This window comes from Grammomys surdaster, unplaced genomic scaffold, assembly GCF_004785775.1.
Source record: "Grammomys surdaster isolate TR1022 unplaced genomic scaffold, NIH_TR_1.0 126198, whole genome shotgun sequence".
Classification (NCBI taxonomy): Eukaryota; Metazoa; Chordata; class Mammalia; order Rodentia; family Muridae; genus Grammomys; species Grammomys surdaster.
Genome location: NW_021621003.1, coordinates 2,253,489 through 2,262,713, shown reverse-complemented (window position 1 = coordinate 2,262,713; position 9,225 = coordinate 2,253,489).

Sequence of the window (9,225 nt, the reverse complement as noted above, 5' to 3'; positions counted from 1 at the left end):
TTCAATTGGCTTTGATGCTTTTGGGTCTGTGCTGAGACTGCACCATCCTGGTGGGAGCACATGGCTGAGAAGGCTCATACCAGCTGGGCAGTGGTGGCACATGCCTTTAATCCCAGCATTTGGGAGGCAGAAGCAGGTGGATTTCTGAGTTCGAGGCCAGCCTGGGCTACAGAGTGAGTTCCAGGACAGCCAGGGCTACACAGAAAAACCCTGCCTCGAAAAACAAAGCAAAGCAAAACAAAACAAAACAAAACAAAAATGAGAAGGCTTTCACCTTAAGGAAGCCGAAAACGAAAGGGAAAGGGAGTGTAGAGCCTACTGTACCAATATCCCCTTCCAGGGCATGCCTTCAATGATCTAACTTTCTTCCACCATACCGTATCACATCTGAAGTTTCCAGTACTTTATGGTAGTGCTGTATTCTGGGAACTAAGGGCTTCTGAGAGCCTTTAAAAAACAAATCAATCAACCAACCAATCAACCAATTAATTAATTTATTGAGATATGGTTTCTCTGTGTAACAGTCCTGGCTGTTCTGGAACTCACTCTGTAGACCAGGTTGGCCTCGAACTCACAGAGATCTGTCCACCCCTACCTCCCAAGTGTGGGGATTAAAGGTGTGCCCCACCATGTCTGGCCTCCTCTGGGATACTCTTAACCAAAGTGCAGTGGGACTTTTCTGTATGACTTGTCCTTCTCCCATCTGTCCAGCAACTGCAGTCCATTGATATGAGGGAATAGGGCAGTGCAGAAGGGTGCTAATTCACAATGAAGGCTTGGAGGTTATTATAGGTGGTGGGTAGTATCGTGGGGTTGATATAGTTATGGTAACCAGAAGCTACTGAATTCCAGACTACTTCTTGAAGCCTTTCTCATGCAGAGACTTGAAATCCACAGAACATATTGTTGCTCACCACTCATGAAAATGTTGGCGACCTTTCAATTCCTTCGTGGAGATGGCTTGTTCCTCATAGGTCTCTTGTAAAAGAGCCCCTTCTAAGGGGAAAGTTACAACTGGACTAATGGGAAAGTTAAAAAAAAAAAGTCTCAACACTGACCTTGGTTTGGAGAAAATCAAGAACCTTTGTCCTGGATCTTTTCTGTGAGGGAAACTTGACGGCCTCCATGACGCTCATTCACAAGAAAATGTTAAAGTTGAACAAATAAACAGTCCTGTCTTTAGCATTATTTATAGAGGAAAAATTTTGTCATCAGGGAACATGTTGACTAATCTGCTTTGGCCAAGTTCCCCTTAGAGACTCTGGTTAATAGAGGAATGAGCAGGAAATTAGCGTACACATTGCTATTCAGAAAAGGGGGTAAAATATTAATGGGGTATCCTCCATATCTCTGCTTCTCTTTATTTCTCTGAAACTTAATTAGTGGCCTGCTCAGCACTAGGAGGAATCTGCATCTGAGTCCATCTCCCTGCTAAGTGCTATTTTGACAATTTCTGGGACTTAGTCTCAAAGAAGGGCTGACCTCTACTTCCAGAGCTGCCATTTCTGTCTCACAGTGTAGACTCTCCCGAGAGCAGAGGATCGCCACTATCCTGCAGCTAATTAGCATGGCTACACAGCCTCTGCAGTTAGCAAGGTAATTAGTTTCAGAGCTAAGTGGAGATCTGGGGGATGGAGATACAGCGTGTTTATTGAACGATGTCCCCTGGACAACAGAGCCACTGCCTACTTGTTAAACTTGAATTATTATCAGCAGAGAGCTCCTGATCCCTAGGAAGAAGCAATGTGGTAATTGGGGCCTTTATAGAAGTGAGGGATAAAAGCAAATTTGTGATTCAGGCAATAACCTTTAGAGCGAGGGCAAGGGATGCTTCCTGGAGAACTTTGCTTTCACACAGGGAACAGACTGAGAGGACATGCTGAGGCTTTAGTGGAGATTCCTGCTATTTGGGGAGAAGAAACAGCTCAGACTGAATTACAATAAGTCGGAGTTGTCCCAGAGGAAAGCCATAGGGCTGACCTTCACAAGGTATGCCTTTTCCAGAGAGGAACTGCTTGCTAGGCATGAGGTCAGGTAGATGTCCACGTGCCTGTTCACAGTCTTCCTCATCTATAGAATGGGCACGTGATATTACCTGGTTGCAAAGTTATCAGGAGGAGCAAATGTTATATTGTGAAACACATGGTAAGCTCCACAGATTTGTTAGACATGGCAAGTACTTCCATTGCTTATTGCTAAGGGATGCCAGAGGCATTAGGTAGGAGATTAGACTAAATGACCTCAAAATCTCAACTCTTTGGCCCATGACTTAACAGATTAATGGAAGAAATACTGTGCACCACAGAGATCCCTTGTGAGAGACGTGGCTGGGGCTTGGCTGTTCTTTTGAGCCCAGTATTGTCTCCTGTGTGATATCCTTTGACTATTTAGATCAACATGCATTTGCTTTTTGTTTACTTATATATCCCTTTGTTCCTAAAAGATTTTAGGCAATATGTTTTCTTTAAGTTTCTTTCTTATTAAGTTTATTTATTTATACTTGTTTGTCTGGTTTTTTGAGACAGAGTTTCTCTACATAGTCATGGCTATCCTGGAACTACTTTGTAGATCAGGCTGGCCTCAAACTCACAGAGATCTACCTGCTTCTTCCTCCTGAGTACTGGGACTAAAGGATGTTTGCACTATCACACCCAGCCATGTTCATTTATTTTGTTATGTGTGTAGAGGCCAGAGAACAACTTGACAGAGTGAGTTCTCTCCTTCAGTTGTCTGGGCCCTGGGGACTGGGCCCCAAGGCCATGGGGTTGGTGGTAGGCACTTACACCATCTCCTAGCCCTAGGCAATATTTAAAGTAACTGGAAACTGGGTACATTTTGTAACATGTATTCAATTAAATACTTTTTAAAAGGAATTTTAAAAGCTATCATTAACTATATGATAGGTTATGATGACTTGATGAAATATTTCCAAAAGCCACTTTTAGCACTATGAACCAACCATTTAGATAAGACAACCTCTCTCTGCTGATTCTCTCCTCTGTATACTCCACTCATTAACTTCTGGGATCATCAGGAAGTGTCACTGGCAGCTATTGGCTGTCTCCTAATCAGGTATTGGATGGTAGATACTGCCTCATCCCATTCTGTTTTACTGCTTCGTCATTAGCCACTATCTCTACCAGCTCCTATGAGGAATAATGTTCTACGTTCCTTGCAATGCCAATTGTCTTTTTTTGTTTAATCCTGACCCCTTCCTGATGCGTGCTGTTCTAAAAGAGTTTCTAACTTTCCCAGTCTGATAAAGGGCATCCACACAATGTCTACAAACAACACTATAGTCAATAGTGAAAGACTGAATTCTTTACCCTTAAGTCAGGAACACCACCTTGTAGCCATTCCTATTTGAGATCATTCAGAGGGTCTAGTCAGCACTAAAAGGAGAAGAAATTAAAAAGATGTTAGCTGAAAAGATATAAAATTGTCCTTATTCAGAGGCACCACAATCTTGTAATTGCGTAAATCTACAAAACAGCTACTAAAAGTAAGAAACATCATTTCTCTGGCAGCTGATGGGAGTGGATGTAGAGACCCACACCCAAACAGGGGGAGCTCAGGGAACCCTGTGGAAGAGGAATGGGAGGATTATAGGAACCAGAGGGGTGGAGGACACCAGAAGAACACAGTAAAGAGCTCACAGAATGAGCTAAACATAACTTCAGGGGGCTCACAGGGGCTCACAAAGGCTGAAGCAGCAATCACAGAACCTGCAAGGGTCTGTGCTGGGTCCACTGAATATTTGATATGGTTGTTAACTTAGTGTTTTTGTAGGGCTCCTAACACTGGGATATCTCTGACTCTTGCTTACTCTTCAAACCCTTTTCCTCTTTCCCAGTCTTGAGATGAGTGCCTGTGCCTAGTCTTATTGTAGCTTATTATGCTGAGTTCAGTTGATATATCTGAGAGGCCTGCTCTTTTCTTAAGGAAACCAGAGGAGCAATGGATCTAGGGCAGAGGTGAGGCTGAAGGAAGTAACAGGGAGGAGCAGACGAAGGGGTGGCTGTGGTTGTGATGTGTTGTATAATAGAAGAACAAATAAAAAGAAAAGCAGTCCAGGAAACTAACACAAATAAGTATGTAATCAGTTGCATTTTATACACTTTGGGAAAAATCTGAAAATGAAATTAAAAAAAATTCTGGTCAAAATAGTACCAAAACTGAAAGAATAAATTTACCAAAAATTCAAAGCCTCTACAATATAACATGTACTATGTCCAAAAATAATGGAAATTTTCTTATGTATGAAAAAAAAAACAAAAACAAAAATCCCAATACAATCTTAAGAAAAAAAAAAGGCAGAGGCAATGGAAACCTACCCCAGGGGATCTCCATGTTGGAATTATCAGGCAAGGAGCTATAACAGCTAGGTATGATAAGGTAAGTTATGTGTCTAACAGAGGAAATGGACAAACTCAACAAGAAAATAGCATAAGTTAAGTTATGTGTCTAACAGAGAAGATGGAAAAAAATCAACAAGAAAATAGAATGCACTTGTCTAAATTTAAGTGAAACTTTTAGACTAGAGCATTACTACATCTAAACCAAAGATGCTGGGTAGGTTTGAAGTATAACAAAAAACTTGAAGATGGAGGGAGAGGGAACTATCAAAAGGATGGGTAGGGATTTGTTAATACACACACACTAACAGAATAAATATAGATTAACAAAATAGTAAGGGAAAATGTTAAGATAAAGCAAGACACTTATAATGGTAGGGCACAGGCAAGTAAGAGTCTGCTGGCTCTTAGTTTTCTTAAAAACAAAGAGGACTTTTAAAAACAAAATCCTGCTAGGTCATAGTGTATTCTGCACAGAGGGTATTCTGTAACTATAGAATAAAAGATAGAGATGGGGGGTTAGCAGGATAAAGAGGACTACAATTTCAAAGCATCTACATTTTATGTACAGTGGTAAAATTAGAACCCTCCAGAGTTAGCAGTTAGATGTGTATAGTATAATCACTGTAGCAATTGTCAATAATAGTGCAAGAAGGCATAGTTAAGCATCAATAAATTAACTAAAATAGAATTTGAGGAGATGGCAAGTGCTACACAAGCATGAAGACCTGAGTTGGTATCCCAGAACCAATGTAAAAAGCTGAGTACAACTTTGGTAGTACAAGCCTTTAATCCCAGCACTCTGAAGGCAGAGGCAGGCAGATCACCTGTTCTACAGAGTAAGTTCCAGGACAACCAGGGCTACACAGAGAAGCCCTGTCTCAAACAAGCAAGCAAACAAACAACAACAACACACAAACACACAAACAAACAAAGACTGAGCACAATGGCACATGCATTTCACCCCAGCACTGGTGGGGAGGCAGAGGTGGAGGTGGAAGCTAGGGCAGAGGCAGGCAGTTACTTGAAACCCAGTTGCCAGCTGTCTTAGTTAACTGTAATCCCCAAAGCAATACAGGAAACCAGCTGGACAAACTCTAAACTTTGCATCTCCATGTCTGATCTCAATTCTGTTTTCAGATCTCCACTCCTTTTTCAACTTTGTTGACTGCAATAAATTTCTTTCTCCTGGGCTGGTTCCACTCCCTGTTAGCAGCTTTCCTCAGCAGGTATTCCACAGCTCTGGCATCTCGAAAATCTTGGGGTCTCCAAGGTAACTTCAATGTTTACAGCTTATTGTTCCAATGTCTGGGATCCACACATGATGAGCTGGGCTCCTCCCAAGGGCTTGGGTCATTTCTCCAGCTCTGCCCTCTGTAGCACTCTAAGCTCAGGTTGATCCACTCTACCGCTGCTGCTGTTCTCGGTGATCATCCTGTAGCCCTGGCATCTCCAATACACTGGGGTCTTCTGCTGAAACTAGGCTTCACCAACAGCCTCTTCCTGGTGCCAAGCCTCAACTCCTTTGCATGACCCCTTCAGTCCAGAGCCTTTAACTGTAACTGAGGCTGCACCTTCACCAATGACCTTCTATGGCCTCTCACAGTGCCAAGCCTCAGCTGCTCTCCATGACCCCTTCATGCCTTCAAAACCAATACCACCTGGGTGACTCTTACATATAACCAAGTTCAGCTGCAGAATGAGGTGCAACCTTGGCTACCTCTGGAACACAGCTTCTTTGTGCTTTCAGAAAACACTTCCCAAAAGATTTCACCTCAGTGATGCTAGTCTCTTCTTAATCACCCCTCATTTTTTAGCACTAGCTAACCAGCATCAATTGTCCCAGTAGTCCCTTATATTCTTGGTTCCAAAGCCAGAGCCACATGGCCAAAGCTTCAAGTTCTGCTGCTTGCTGGGGTTGAAACATGACTCCCCACCCCCTTGTTCTATTACCAGCTTTCTCTTTTACAACTCTCTTACTTCATAAGCTTGGTTGTCCTGGAGCTTGCTCTGTAGATTGACCTTGAACTCAGAGATGTGCATGGCTCTGTCTCCTGGGATTAAATGTCTATACTACCATGCCTGGACATAAACTTAGCTGGGTGGGATCTTGCAGCAACGTCCCACTCCTTTAACCTGTTATCTCCTTGAATATAAGATTCAGCTCCATTCTACTTCCTGGTGCTCCTTTAATACTTGAACCATATATTTTGTATTTTTCCTTCCTCAGTTTGTTCCTTTTCATTAAAATGCTCTTCATAAGAGTGATCTTTAGTAAACACACAATAGAATTTGTACCAGACTCTTGAGACTTCCCTTTTCAAAGCAATTAATCTAAATCTCTTCACCTTAACCTCAGGCAGACTCTTTGGACAATGGCAAAAAGCATCCACATTCTTCACCAAAATATCATAAAAACTGTCTCTAGGCCACATATTGAAATTCTTCTCCACTGAAACCTCCTGAGCCAGGTCCACACAATTCAAATCACTCTCAGTAACAAAGTCTTCTATATTCCTACTATGATGGCCCATTAGGCCCCACTTAAAACATTCCACTGCTTTCCAAATCTAAAGTCCCCAAATCCACATTCTTCCAAACAAAAGCATGATCAGGGCTATCACAACAACATCCCGTCCCTGGTACCAACTTCTGTCTTATGGTTTTACTGCTGTGAACAGACACCATGACCAAGGCAACTCTTATAAGGACAACATTTAATTGGGCTTGGCTTACAGGTTCAGAGGTTCAGTCCATTATCATCAATGTGGGAACATGGAAACATCCAGGCAGGCACGGTGCAGGAGGATCTAAGAGGTCTACATCTTCATCTGAAGGCTTCTAGGAGAAAACTGGATTCCAGACAGCTAGGATGAGAGTCTTAAAACCCACTCTCACAGTGACATGCCTACTCCAACAAGTCTACACATCCAAATAGTTCCATTCCCTGGGCCAAGCATATTCAAACCAAGACACCAGCCAACTAGCAAAATCTATGAGCCTCAGATTCATTGAGACATCCTGTCTCTAAATAAATAAATAAATAAATAAATAAATAAAAAGAGTGATTGAAGAAAGATGCCCAGACACCTAGCGTCAACCATTGGCCTGCCTACACACATGCATACACATGCACTTGCACACACATGTGTGCAAATCCATACTAATAAGTGCATATAGTACATGCATACATGTGCTAATAAGTACTTATATTACATACATGCATACATGCACTCACCTGCACATACACATGCTCCCCCACACTAACAATTTACACTTATTACACACATATGTACTCATGCACATGTACATCTCATTAAATATATAAATTATACGCATGCATATGCATGCACCTGCACACTAACAAACACGTATATTATAAACTTGCAATTACATGCACCTGCAAACATACAAACATGCATGTGTACATGCACACACATACACATACACACCCCTAAATGAAAACAAATCAGAAAATATAGAATAAAAGAACAGAAAATAAAGGAGCAATCACCAAGAAACTGAAAATGGTGACAAACATAAACCTACACATTGGAGTAAAAATGTAAAGTATTGATGAATTATACTCTTCTACTTAAAGACAGACTGTCATAATTTATATTAACCCATCCCAGCTTCTTATATTTCTGTTTACATAATTAGTTATTTTCTAGCTGTTTATTCCCAACTGCTTTTGTTTTTAAAGTGAACCTCTTGCAGACAGCATACTGTTAGGCCTTGTTCTGCAAAGTTCCTATCAACAAAGTGTTCAGTTCATTAGGAAAATGTAAGAATTATAAATGTGCATCTTACAAACAGCCAAGGTTAATTGCATAAATAGAGTATGGACAGAAACAAATGGACAGGTGTCAGCCTCATAACATTGTTGTATGGCCGCATGGCTTCAGTTCAGGCTAGTGAGAATTGAATTAGCTTGGTGGGCTATTATGACATGAGGTGACAAGACCCACACCCATGACATATATTCTCAGTGGAAGAACAAAGGAATTTTAGAGCTGAGAGAAGACTTCCATATTTCTGTGTTGGATTACATACCCACACTGGAAGGAAAAGTGTAGATCTAGGACCCAGAACCTGAACCAATACAGAAGAGAAACATCTCTCTTTTGTTCTCCTGCCTTAGCCTCCCAGTTGCTGGGTTTATAGATGTAGGTCACCAAGTCTGATCTAGAGTCAGTTTTCTTGACTTCTTCTTTTTTTTTTTTTTTTTTTTTTTTTTACCTATAAGGATTCCTAACTGGTACTCAGAGTCAGTGTGGTTTAAGTACAAACAAAAAAGAATTGTTTTAGAGTGATGGTCCTCCTCGTGTGCTATGTTCGAATTCATGTCTCATACAATTGTATGTATGAAGTGAAGTTATGGATCCTAAGGACAGGCGAATGTTCCCAGCTTTCAACCTCTTTGATCTTTTGCTAATTGATAGTGTATAGGGCACTTTGCCAAACTCCCTGACTGTGGCTTGTCTCGTCGTCTAGTTACAGTCTCCACACGGCTGCCAGATCTACTTTTAAAAGAGAAATCACATCATTTTACATATTCACATCACACACACGCACACCCTCCCATGCAACATCTACTTAATATCTTTCTGTGGATTCTGATTGCTGCAGGACTTCGTTCAAACTTAGTGTGGTCTGCATGGTTCTTAAGTGCTAACCCAGTCCCCTTGTAGTTTCATCTCCTAGGACCCTCTCCAACAAACTCGATGCTTACTGTATTCTCACTACATAAACTCTTACATGCCTTTTAGTCTTTGTATCTGCTCTTCTCAATTCCCTCAAGTGTTTCTTCTGTTTTCTGTACTGTGGAACTCCTGTTCTTCTTTGAAGACCCTCAACTCAAATACCA